This window comes from Salmo trutta, chromosome 2, assembly GCF_901001165.1.
Source record: "Salmo trutta chromosome 2, fSalTru1.1, whole genome shotgun sequence".
NCBI lineage: Eukaryota > Metazoa > Chordata > Actinopteri > Salmoniformes > Salmonidae > Salmo > Salmo trutta.
In genome coordinates, this window is record NC_042958.1 from 60,043,283 (window position 1) to 60,055,505 (window position 12,223).

At 41.9% G+C, this 12,223-nt stretch overlaps 1 pseudogene; it reads right to left on the bottom strand.

Moving 5' to 3' along the window:
- Positions 1–11,406, bottom strand: part of LOC115163279 (mediator of RNA polymerase II transcription subunit 24-like) — a 39,231-nt pseudogene extending 27,825 nt beyond the window's left edge.
- Positions 11,407–12,223: the final 817 nt, after the last annotated feature.

Genomic DNA, 12,223 nt, shown 5'->3' on the forward strand with positions numbered 1-12,223 from the left:
TTCCACAACGTGCTAGCGGAGTGGAACTGACCTCCGACTGAGTTGCATTATTTTCCAGAGAATGCATAGCCCGTTGGGGGGCTAGGGTCAGTCTGTCACATCTGGAGTATTTCTCTTGTCTTTTCCGGTGTCCTGTGTGAATTTAAATATGCTCTCTCTAATTCTCTCTTTCTCTTTCTTTCTTTCTTTCTTTCTCTCTCGGATCTCCTGAGCCCTAGGACCATGCCTCAGGACTACCTGGCTTGATGACTCCTTGCTGTCCCCAGTTCACCTGGCCGTGCTGCTGCTCCAGTTCCAACTGTTCTGCCTGCAGCTATGGAACCCTGACCTGTTCGCCGGACGTGCTACCTGTCCCAGACCTGCTGTCCCAGACCTGCTGGAACCCTGACCTATTCACCGGATGTGCTACCTGTCCCAGACCTGCTGTTTTCAACTCTCTAGTGACAGCAGGAGCAGTAGAGATACTCTCAAAGATCGGCTATGAAAAAGCCAACTGACACTTACTCTTGTGTTACTGACTTGTTGCACCCTCGACAACTACTATGATTATTATTATTTGACCATGCTGGTCATTTATGAACATTTGAACATTAATCTCCACCCGGCACAGCCAGAAGAGGACTGGCCACACCTCATAGCCTGGTTCCTCTCTAGGTTTCTTCCTAGGTTTTGGCCTTTCTAGGGAGTTTTTCCTAGCCACCGTGCTTCTACACCTGCATTGCTTGCTGTTTGGGGTTTTAGGCTGGGTTTCTGTACAGCACTTTGAGATATCAGCTGATGTAAGAAGGGCTATATAAATAAATTTGATTTGATTTGAGAGAGATAGAGTGTTTATTCTAGGATGATTGTTCGCGTGTGAGGTGAATATATGGTTCAGTCAACAGTCACGAGAAAAGACAGGCAGTAAGACCTAAAAGTAAAACTGGTTGCAGTGTTTGGTTTACGCGTGAGATATGAACAATGTGTCAGGGTCCATACGAATGATCATTCTAGAGAAAAAATGCTATATTGTGAGAAGGAAATACATAGGGTTGTGATACACATAGAAGTTTTAAATTGACTCATTTTAAAAACACACACATAGAATGATAAGAGAATTATCTAATAAGGGCAAATTAATCAATAATCCATCATTAATTAGTAGTTATGGAGCATGGATAATTAATAATTAATGTACTGAACGTTAGTCTCATAAAGGTCTAGTACAGGCTGGAAAGGGAGAGAAATGTGTGTGTATTTAGAGATACCGGGAGGAGCCTTCAAGGTTCTCCTAATCTATGGGGAAAGGAACAGGCAGTGCTGGAACAGTAGTAGCAGGTCAAGGAAGAGATACTGTTCACCTACTGTCTGTGCGTATGTGTGTGCATAGGTTACCTACTTTTGGCTGTGGATGTGTGTGCGTAGCGGAGAGAGAGGATAAAATGAACATCTTTGTTATTCGAACCTCAGAACGTTCTCTGAATAAACTGAACAGACCTTTTGCAGAAAGCTGAGTCCTTGCCTAATTATTATCCCAGTGTCTTACAAACCCTGTGGATTAGTCAAGGATATATTTATTGATTGTTAATTTATAGCATTAGGATATAAAATTCCTTTATCATGATGTCAAGAGAATAACTCAGCACTATACCTGTACTGTACATTCTCTCCCTGGGGATACTTCTTCAGTCTGAGGAGAACCTGTGGGGGATCTAGAGATGAGAGATGGTTCACGGGCTCCAGTGAAAAGAACACATTCAAATGCCTGCTCCAAGGAAAATAAAACAATCACATCCTGTAACTATCTGGCCTTCATTGTGAGAAGTGCCTTGAGGATGGTGAAGGCGGTCCACTTCAGCTCTTCAGTGCCCTCTGGTGACTATGAGGCCAGTGAAACACGTCTTCAGATCTCCAACAGGGATACGCTGCACAGGGGAACGCACCACAGTTGGGGGGTCAATATTCCCTTTCAATTCAGCCAATTCAGGAAGTAAACTGAATTACAATTTTCCCTCAATTTAAAGTGAAACTTGCATATGCTTTGCATACATTAACTCTAGACCAGGGGTTCTTAAACCTTTTCAGCTCAAGAACCCAAATTATAAATTGACCGTCCTCCCGTGACCCAAATTAAGAATAAATAGTGTGTGATTATACATTTATTCTCACGACTCGAGATCCACCTCTCACATGGCCAGGGCCCACTTTGGGTCCCAACCAATATTTAAGAAACCGTGCTCTAGACCAATCAAGGCTCACCTGCATCCTCTTGATCATCATCAGCTTTTCAACCAGTGGCTGGGTCTCCCCCGACAGGTTCATGGTTCCTTCCAGCATGATGAAGGCGTGGACCGAGGGGAACGATGAGTGGTGCAGGGGGTCGGACTGTTCCAACAGTATCGTAGGAATACTGACCGGGAAGAAAGGTCAGATGATTATTTATAAAAAAACAGCCATTGTGGCTTTAATTATTGTTTACAAAGGCAATGGCTTGTGCTCCAAAAGTGCTACATTCTCACCTCTTCACCAGTGAAATACACTCCTCCAGCTTGCCTCTCAGTGTCTGATTGGTTAGACTGCTGAGGCCCTCTGTCACTTTGAGCAAAGCTTGCTCCACATTGGTCCAGGAGGCTTTTGAAACACATCAGGGGAAAAGCAGAAAATCGGTATAAGACAAAGTAAGATTTATCCTACGAACTGAAAGAATACACATACAATGGACGGAGCCAAGCCCTCAGATATGATGTGGAGTTAAACATACCAATGAAATCCATTCAATCAAATGCTACAACAACAATATTAATATTTTGTTGTCATTTCAGTTTGATCAAAATAATATGCAGCTAAGCACAGGTCGTGATAGGAAAATCCCTTAGAAGATTCCGTAGCTCCTGACTGACCTTGGTTCTCCAGGCGTGCGATGTGGACCAGGGCCCTGTTCTTGGTGCTGTTCACCAGGTCCCTTAGCCTCTCCTGGCAGGCCCTCAGGCTGGCTTCTGTGCTGGCAGACGGCCCCAGCTCCCTGAGCCTCTCGCAGTACCAGGCACAGCCTGTCAGCAACCACGCTACCATGTGAATTGAGGTTTGGGATTATTCTGCAGATTATTTTTCAATATCAAAGGTGACTTGACATCAGAAATGCACTCTCTCTGTAGCGCTGAGAAAATCCTTCGACCAGCAGACTCATAACGATTAGCACTTTAACCATATTTAATAATAACAAATGGTACAGTGGGGGAAAAAAGTATTTGATCCCCTGCTGATTTTGTACGTTTGCCCACTTACAAAGAAATGATCAGTCTATAATTTTAATGGTAGGTTTATTTGAACAGTGAGAGACAGAATAACAACAACAAAAAATCCAGAAAACCACTGGCTAGGCCACTCCAGGACCTTAATGTGCTTCTTCTTGAGCCACTCCTTTGTTGCCTTGGCTGTGTGTTTTGGGTCATTGTCATGCTGGAATACCCATCCACGACCCATTTTCAATGTCCTGGCTGAGGAAAGGATGTTCTCACCCAAGATTTGACGGTACATGGCCCTGTCCATCATCCCTTTGATGCGGTGAAGTTGTCCTGTCCCCTTAGCAGAAAAACACCCCCAAAGCATAATGTTTCCACCTCCATGTTTGACGGTGTAGATGGTGTTCTTGGAGTCATAGGCAGCTCCTCCAAACACGGCGAGTTGAGTTGATGCCAAAGAGCTCCATTTTGGTCTCATCTGACTACAACACTTTCACCCAGTTGTCCTCTGAATCATTCAGATGTTCATTGGCAAACTTCAGACGGGCATGTGTATGTGCTTTCTTGAGTAGGGGGACCTTGCGGGCGCTGCAGGATTTCAGTCCTTCCCGGTGTAGTGTGTTACCAATTGTTTTCTTGGTGACTATGGTCCCAGCTGCCTTGAGATCATTGACAAGATCCTCCCGTGTAGTTCTGGGCTGATTCCTCACCGTTCTCATGATCATTGCAACCCCACGAGGTGAGATCTTGCATGGAGCCCCAGGCCGAGGGATATTGACAGTTCTTTTGTGTTTCTTCCATTTGCGAATAATCGTACCAAATGTTGTCGCCTTCTCACCAAGCTGCTTGGCGATGGTCTTGTAGCCCATTCCAGCCTTGTGTAGGTCTACAATCTTGTCCCTGACATCCTTGGAGAGCTCTTTGGTCTTAGCCATGGTGGAGAGTTTGGAATCTGATTGATTGATTGCTTCTGTGGACAGGTGTCTTTTTTACAGGTAACAAGCTGCGGTTAGGAGCACTCCCTTTAAGAGTGTGCTCCTAATCTCAGCTCGTTGCCTGTATAAAAGACACCTGGGAGCCAGACATTTTTCTGATTGAGAGGGGGTCAAATACTTATTTCCCTCATTAAAACGCAAATCAATTTATAACATTTTTGACATGAGTTTTTCTGGATATTTTTGTTGTTATTCTGTCTCTCACTGTTCAAATAAACCTACCATTAAAATTAGACTGATCCTTTCTTTATCTGTGGGCAAACGTACAAAATCAGCAAGGGATCAAATCCCCCCCCCCCCCCCCCCCCCCCCCCCCACTGTAAATAGAAGGCATGTCATCTTTGTCAGGTTGCACCTCTTTATACGCAGAGCCAGGATGAAACATTTTCCAGGGCTAACACCAATGCCAAATTTAAAGGAAGGACTAATAAAAGGATGCCCATCTGAGAGGGTGGGAGAACATGTCCAGAATCTCCAACAGGGACTTGACGCAGAGCTCTCTGGAGAAATCATCAAACTTGGGAACAAACAGGGGCATTTGTCAGACAAGTTGTCATCCGATGAAATGATGCATGTCTAGTAGCGGTCAGACAGTTGGTATTAGCCAGAGAGATAGAAAAAGGAGGCCAAACTTACCTTACTGATGGCTAAGAGTACACTTGAATAAGACACCATCTGAGGAAAGACATTTCCATTTGTAATTATTGTGCATAATAAATCAAGCACAATAGCAAATCTTGAACACTGCCTTTCGTACTATGTGCAGAATATGAAGATTAACCCTTCAATATCGCTACAACCAAAGAATACAGATCATATATGTCTATTTTGACGCTATGTATAGGGTAAAAGACGGGTTTCAAAATGTCAACCATACCCGGGAATTGATGGCATACTTGAGGTAGGACAAGATGAGCGGGTTGGGAGAAGGGCCAATCATTGCCTGCTCCATAAGAGCCCCTGGAACATAGGGAAATAAAGAAATGACTTATTTCATACCCTGAAATCATATGAATTAAATGTTTACTTTCCACTTCGCATGCATGATCAACACAAGTCAGCTGACCTGCCAGGTTGAGGTAGTCCCATGTGGCTCCCGTTGGGAAGTTATTTTTGATGTTGATGGCCCACTGATAGTCGCTCCAGCGCTCCTTCCAAGCCTGGAGGATGGCTTGTTTCAAATTGACCACCTTCATACCGACAAAAGCTAAACACATTATCAAACACACACATTACATGGAAATCAAGAGTTTTTAGCATATGTAAATGTCATAAGATGGATCAGCTCCATTATGTACGTCTTGGTGAAACTGTAGCCACAAAGTTGTGCCTAGTGACACTGCTGGCTCACGACGTTGATGCTAGCCCATGCATGTAGCGTCGGATGCTCAATGAAGCTCGTAGTGCAGATCCAACGCATGCACATGAACCAGAAGTAGTCTGGCGGTAAACAAAGTGTTCAAAAGTAGTTTATTTTGTATTTTGGATAAATTACACCCTGCACACAGAAATAACTACCTTATTTGACCCCAACTAAGGGATTGTGCCGCAACTAAGGGATTCTGGTTCTGTATCCCAACAGAATTGCCATTCATCCGCCGCCATCACCTTATGTTTCAGCATGATAATGCACGGCCCCATCACGCAAGGATCTGTATACAATTCCTGGAAGCTGAAAATGTCCTCGTTCTTCCATGGCCTGCATACTCACCCGACATGTCACCCATTGAGCATGTTTGGGATAATCTGGATTGATGTATACTACAGAGCTTTCCAGTTCCCGCCAATATCCAGCAACTTCGCACAGCCATTGAAGAGGAGTGGGACAACATTCCACAGGCCACAACCAACAGCCTGATCAACTCTATGAGAAGGAGATGCATCGTGCTGCATGAGGCAAATGGTCCCACCAGATACTGACTGTTTCTTTCTTTTTCTTTTTTTCTTTTTTATTGTATCTGTTACCATCTGTATTCCAAGTCATGTGAAATCCATACATTAGGGCCTAATGAATTTATTTCAATTTACTGATTTCCTTATATGAATATAACTCAGTAAAATCTTTGAAATTGTTGCGTTTACATTTTTTGTTCAGTGTAATTACTTCTTTCTATACAGTGTAATTACTCTTTTCTATACAGAAATAAATAAAATACTTCACCAGAAAGCATGACTTAGCCACAAAGGAATGGAGGATCATTCGCTTCTTTAAACAAATAGCTGTGGATTGTTTCAAATCACAAGCTCATAGGCCAGTGCCTTTTTGGCAAGCCCGCAATTTGGGCACATTCATTTCTGTCAATGCGTATATTAATTACAGTCATTTAGCATTCTCATTCTCAAGAGTGGAAACGTTATTTGCAGAGTTCCCAACCTGCTACACTTGGTTTTGGTTTATTTCATAACAATAATTTACTAGATGTGTCCATTCTTTCATTGTCTTTTGTTCGGAGTGTGCCATGTGAGCAATGAGCATGTGTCTGGTTTCTCTGTCCTGATGATGTTGAGGGAGCGTGCGCACCTGAGCATGCATAGAACCAGTGGTGTAAAGTACTTAAGTAAAAAAATACTTTGAAGAACTACTTAAGTACTTTTTTTTGAGTATCTGTACTTTACTATTTATATTTTACAACTTTTACTTTACCACATTTCTAAAGAAAATGAATGTACTTTTACATCATACATTTTCCCTGACATCCAAAGTACTCGTTACATTTTCAATGCCTTGCAGCACAGGAAAATGGTCCAATTCACACACTTATCAAGAGAACATCCCTGGTCATCCCTGCTGCCTCTAATCTGGAGGACTCACTAAACACAAATGCTTTACTTGTAAATGATGTCTGAGTGTTGGAGTGTGCCCCTGGCTATCCATAAATAAATAAAAACAAGAGAATTGTGTTGTCTGGTTGGCTTAATATAAGGAATAAGAAACAATCTATACTTTTACTTGTACTTTTGATACTTAAGTATATTTTAGCAATTACATTTACTTTTGATAATTAAGTACATTTAAAACCAAATACTTTTAGACTTTTACTCAAGTAGTATTTTACTGGGCGACTTTCACGTTTACTTGAGTCATTTTCTATTAAGGTATCTTCCCTTTTACTCAAGCATGACAATTGAGTACTTTTTCCACCACTGCACAGAAATGTAGGAGAGTGTTTTGTTTAACATCCATTGCAAATGATAATATATTAAAACTATAGTTCCTCACAGTAAGCTATTTGAAAAATCTTTCCATCAAACTCCCCCTCCATAATCACCTATCCTCAGTGTGAAAGAGCAATGCTGCATTGGCCTATAGGCTACGAGTTAACTTATTTATCCGCCAACGGATCACAATGTGTCCATATGGTAGAGGCTGATGATCTCGCATTAGTTGACTTATAACTTCTTGATTTGTATCATTTTAAGTCAGATTTGTATGACTAACCACGTGACAATGACTTTGAGAAACGAAACCGTTATTAATGAAATGAAAGTGTTCCACGAAAATGCGTATATTAAAATCAGAACGGGCAAGAAGAACTGTAGAAATTATAGGTTAAATTGTAGCCTAAGCTTAATTAATCAAACTCGAAACTCACTGCGCGGCCTATGAAGTCTTTATAAAATAATTGCCTCCATGTTTCCATGGTGGGATTTTCCCTATAGGCTACTTTGAATAAAGGTAAAACATGCCTCATAAATAAAACATTCAGGTTTCAAACAATTAAGTATGTTTTCAAAATGCATACTGCCCCCAGCTCTCATTGTAAAGTGGTGGGTGATGCGCTGTTAGCCTGTTGCCTGCACTGAAATGGTAAATATGAGGCCCGCTTCCATTACCCGTTGAGAAATAACAATACTAGGTATTTTTAATCATGCACCAAAACTGTTTTTATCACGCGATTGCATTTAGAATTGTAGCGCAATGAATGAGGTTATAAAAGCGCACGTTTTACTCCAGCAGCAACCAATTTAGGAGCTGCAGGAGAAATCGCGCTCAAAAATGTTCACAAAAATACACACAGCGCAATTTAATTCCACTAAATTATGCAAATTAACCTATAGACCAATAAGCATGATGGTAAAATGTATTTCCAGCAATAAATATAAAAACCATTATTTTGCAATTGGATTTTTTTGGGGCCGACAACAGTAAATTTAATCGGCTTTTCAAACCCTGGTGTGTGTGATGTGTGTGATGCTGATAAGTTTGTGTTAATTAAGCAATGTGTGCGCATAAAGGTGGCAAGGGCACACGGTTGGACGTATTATTTGTCTCTCTAGGCTTAATCAGTTGGGCTACTGAATACAACATACCTGTGATATATGCTGCCAAAATTTTACTAATTGGTAAATTGTAACTCTACTTTTTGTTCACGAAAATCCCAGTTATATCTACTCTGTTACCACCCCTGGTGTGTGTATTTTACTTTTATTTGAATAGTCTCTGTGTTCTACATCAGCCCTGAAAATATACAACATGACCACTGTATCTTGAGATATTGGACAAAAAGTGTTGAATTTTGAACACCTCCCTCTGCAACAAGATTCTGGTCTTCCTGACAGGCCGCCCCCAGGCTGTGAGGGTAGGCAATAACACATCTGCCACCCTAACCATCAACACAGGGGCCCCTCAGGGTGTGTGCTTCGTCCCCTCCTGTACTCCCTGTTCCATGACTGCGAACAACTCCAACACCATCATCAAGTTTGCTGATGACACGACGATGGTAGGACTGATCACCGACGACAATGAGACAGCCTATAAGGAGGAGGTCAGAGACAACAACCTTTCCCTCAACGTCAGCAAGACAAAGGAGCTGATCGTGGACTACAGGAAACGGAGAAACGAGCACGCCCCCATCCACATCAATGGGGCTGTACTGGAGCGGGTCAAGACCTTCAAGTTCCTCGGTGACCACATCACTAAGGAATTAACATGGTCTACACACAGCCACACAATTGTGAAGAGGGCACGACAGCACCTCGTCCCCCTCAGGAGGCTAAAAAAAGATTTAGCATGGGCCCTCAGATCCTCAAGTAGTTCTACAGCTGCACCATTGAGAGCATCTTGACTGGCTGCGTCATGGCTTGTTACAGCAACTGTAAGACACCCAACTGCAAGATGCTACAGAGGGTGGTGAATACAGCCCAGCTCATCACTGGGGCTGAGCTCCCTGCCATCCAGAACCTTTATAAAAGGCAGTGTCCGAGGAAGGCCTCAAAGACTCCAGCCACCCAAGCCATAGATTGTTCTCTTTGCTACCGAACAGCAAGCGGTACCAATGCACCAAGTCTGGAACCAACAGGACCCTAAACAGCTTCTACCCCCAAGCCACACGACTGCTAAATAGCTAATCAAATGGCTACCTGGACTACATGCATTGACCCTTTTTTTAACTAACTATTTTGCACTGACTATGCACACACTGGACTTTACCCACACATATACTTACACCCCAACACACACACATGACAAACACATATACTCTGCTGCTACTGCTCCACATACGCTGCTGCTGCTACAGCTCAGTCTTATCTAGCCTGTTAGCTAGTCACTTTACCCCTATCTATATGTACATATCTACCTCAGTTACCTCGTATCCCTGCACATCGACTCGGTACTGGTACTCCCTGTATATAGGACATATTGTTATTTTGACTCATTATTCACTGTGTATTTATTCCTTGTGTCACTATTTATATGTTTATTTTATCTTTAACTCTGCATTATTGGAAAAGGACCCGAAAGAAAGTATTTCCCTGTTGGTCTACACCTGTGGTTAGGAAGCGTGTAAGAAATTCAATTTGATTTGGAATTTATGATTCCAGACATGTGATTTGGTTTCTTATTGACAAGGGAATCATTGACCTGTCCGCTAACTTTTTGACCTTTTCTGATCACTTGAAAAGAAGATATCTCATAGCAAGTGCTAGCTCTTGATCGTGACTCAGTTCCATTACATTACACATAAGTCATTTGAGGAAAGCCTCTTTGTATGGGGGAGTTTTATAAAGTGCCCCAACCACCTGGTTTTGTAGGCACAAGGACCTTATCTTTCATATCAGCGAGAAATAATAAAAATTAAAAAACGAAACGTTAAATTGATACACAATTTCATAGGGTTACGGTTAGCGTCCCCACACTGCCATCTCCATATCACATCGCGTGTTAATTAGTACTAATTAGCTATTTGAAATGCTCTGAACACCTGTGTGTAACGGAAGGCAGCCAGAAACGTGATGTCACTGAAAAATACTGTTGGCTGCAACTGGGATAAAGCTGGTTAAAACAGTGTACAAAGTATGTATTTTGTTTTTGTGAAATTATTTTGACGTGATATGAAAGGCATCGCAAGTGAGAATCGATTCACTTTTAGATGGAGTATTTGGCTGTCAGTGTCTCAAAGGACAAAGACCACCTTATCTTCACCTAAATAAGTAATATCCCCGAGAAAAATGTGTTCTGTGTTTCTGAAAAGCTACTCTATAACACGGGATACAATACGAGAACAAAAGTTCCATTTCGAAACTTACCACCCTACCAACGCAATGTCCCCTCAGAATCCTCAGTTGCGGTCGAAGCTAATAACAGATAACAGTTCGTCCAAACACTACCGACATCTTTACTTTGGTGAGAAGTCGCTTTTCACTATTTGGCGAGTAACAACCGTATATTGAAGCCATCACTAATCAAAATTCTGGAAAGGTCATGCTGAAGAACTTAGAGAAAACTATAGAGAACTTTAACGCCATGTAATTTACCAGCGTTATTATGCATCATGCACGTAACGTTACTAGTATGATACTACCGTACCCAGAGTGCCTTTCTAGATAGCTTTTTGTTGTTCCCCGTGTAGACTGTTTGCAGGAAAGTTGTTCACGTATTGCAATGTACATTTGAGACATGCCTACTAACAACAACGACTAGCTAGCAAGCTGTCTTCCCCAGCAAAGTAGTTAGCAGCTTACTGTTTTAGCTTGCAACGAGAGCCTTGGCCTACTCAATGTGAAGACTATGATACGTAGCTAGCTAGATAAATAACCAGTTAAATAAATACTTACATGAAACGTCGACAATGTATGAATTTAATAGATAAATGTTGCTTAATGTTGGATTTACAAGACAATGAACGCCATCTTTTTTTTAACTACGAGAAAAACATCGTATACACTGATTGGTCAAGAGAAACAGTTTTGATGAAACAACAGGCCCATTGGCCCGCCACTAGATGTCCCCCCTTTCACACTTATGTTGAGCTCCTTTGCAACAGTTTAGCTGAGAACTTGGAACGCGAACAAATCTTCAGAGGATAGGTTAGGTGTAGAATAACAATACATCTGATATTGAGACACAATTACTAATTTAATGGTTTAACATATGACACTGAAAATGCCACAATAGGTCTACTGTCCCCCCCCCCCCCTTCAGGGGGTGTTTTGAATATTCCGCCAATAGACCATGACTAGTTAAATTAATGTTGGAAAACCTAAGAACAACAAGTGTTATCTGACATCTTACATAATGTAACTATACCACATTAGATTACCAAAGAGTGAATAAATGACGTGAGAAAGAATGGAGTTCTTATGTAATAGGGCCATTCATTTTGGGGGGTTCTCAGTAAGGTCCTTGTCTGCAGCAATGGGGACCTGTCACTGTGTGTCTCCAGTTTCACTTGTCTTTGTCAGCAGCAATGTCCTCTGTGTGCCCGTCTCAGGCGCCATATTAGACTTCTGCCAATGGCCCATCCTTAAGTGCCCTTAGTGACCATACAAACCATTGGAGTTGAAAGGTAGTGACGTGCATGCCATTAAAAGCAGGATGCTGAAACTCCATTTGACTGGCAATCTTGAGTGTTACTGGCTACTTTTAGTATATATTAGCTTGTGCCATACTAGACTATTTATTCTCAACATGATACCATGTCATCATGATTATCACTAATAGGTTAATAACATCAGTCCTATCATGACTATGTTTTGAAAGTGGACCTCCCACACAAAAACTGACCA